This window comes from Sardina pilchardus, chromosome 12, assembly GCF_963854185.1.
Source record: "Sardina pilchardus chromosome 12, fSarPil1.1, whole genome shotgun sequence".
Taxonomy (NCBI): Eukaryota; Metazoa; Chordata; class Actinopteri; order Clupeiformes; family Clupeidae; genus Sardina; species Sardina pilchardus.
In genome coordinates, this window is record NC_085005.1 from 19,873,277 (window position 1) to 19,875,255 (window position 1,979).

A 1,979-nucleotide genomic window follows, 5' to 3' on the forward strand; every position below is an offset into this window, starting at 1 on the left:
GTGTGCCCAATGTTTTGAGTGAGAGCTCCACAATGAGTGGCATTATTGCTGGAGTTACTGCCACACTGCTAGAGGCCCCAGTCTCACTCTAAGTCACTTAAGTTACAGAAAAGTCCCCTTAAAACCATTTAACAGAACAGGTCCATTCAAGCATGCATTGGCTACACATGCACAATATGCTAACATATGGCTAATGGTAGAATTCAAATGCTGAGCTGAAAAAGTGCAAAAAATAAACCCTTCACCGCAATGTCTTTTTTTCTCACTCCCTCAGACACAAATAGAAAGCGCCAAGGTTATGCCATCTTATTAATGTTATTAGTAATAACATGGGCTTTGGAATGTTTTCCCAACTTGATCTTGGTGAGCTTACTCCGTCTCACGGCTTCCTGACTCGCATTGTACTTTTTTCCCCTTTCCCCCTCCAAAGCCAGATGAGGTTTTCTGAGGCATCTGGGCAGCCAGAGCTATTGAATTCTTTCCAGGTTCTTTTTGAAAACCTCTTTTCTGAGGCTCAGTCAGGTCTTCGGTTTTTTTACGGCTGCTGATTCGGGCGAGAAGGAGTCGTCGTGTGCGGAATGCTCGCTGATCCTCCGCTGTTCACTCCTCCGGATCTCTGTTTTGGGGTTTGTTTTTATTTTGAAACCATGGTGCTGCAAAAATGGGTGTTCTGGTGTGTTACAGTAAACTCAGTAACCTAGTCGGCCTCACACTTAACTCTTTATGCGGGAGACAACAACTTATGTGTGTCATTTTTATCAAACACACCAAATGGGATTAAAAATGCTGTTTTGCCCTCCTTGTGATATATTATGTGTAGTGAACATCTGCCAAAGAACACTGACAGCAGACAGCCCATTCCAGTAGGAATGTTTACGCTCAAAATAACCCTCGCCAAAGGGAGCGTATTTCCATCTATGAGATATCTTTAAGGAGGAGGAAAGCTGCAAATTCCTTTGGGGGCATTCACTCAATTATATATCAGCAGCTACATACCATTATGCAGTTTTTTACAGTCTGGGGGAAATGTCTCTCTCTCTCTCTCTCTATGCTTTTTCTGTTTTGTTTTGTTTTGTTTCAATGGTGAAAACTCCCAAGGTCTGCATTTCTGGCCTCTGCCAAAGACACTTTGGGCCCCTTGTCCTCCGAAGCGTCCAGCAGGCAAATGCAATATCACTGAGGCCTCCAGTCCACGCCAGCCTGCCTGAGTCCTTCTAATTCAATCTGGTTGAGGAACAGAGCAGAACAGAGTGTAGGGAATGAGAGGGAGCACTGACCGAGGCTTAATAATCTCATTGCTGAGAGTCAGCTGGGTGATTTAAGAGGGTAAGAGTCTCTCAGCTGTATGGAATCAGGGCATTCACCTTCTGAACCCTTGCACAAGATCGTAATTTTTGTCTGCCAATGGGAGACTTTGACAGTAAAGGGGCTGCCGCACAGTAGCTAACATCATTTCAGCTGATATTGAAATCATCAACTGTCCTAACTTCACTTGCAGTCTACATGCAGTTGTGTGACAGTCAGTTTAAAAATGATGTTTTTTTTCTTTTCAGGGCTGAATTTTGTCACAACATTAGTTTATAGCCTGGTTTATTTGTTGTTGTGAACTATAGGTTCTTAGACCATATGAGGTTGGACCACACAATGACATGGCAAGTTGTGGTCAAATGCAGAGAATAGGGAAACACGACATGGCTTGTTTAACCTCAGAGCACCAGGCAATCTCTCATAGGCTAAGCACAAAACACCACAGACTATGCAGAATAAAGAATAAGACATAGTTTAATACTAGAAACGTTTGTTTTTGAATGAAGCTACAGAGGACATTATTTTGTTCCTCTCATGTGTTTTGTATGAAAACTCTGACATCCACCTGGAAAAATAGAGAATGCCTGACTGTTCGAAGGGGACTTCCCTGAGGTTGCGCAAACTACAAATCCCATGGAACATCGGGATAGACATCCTTTGTCCATGCGCGA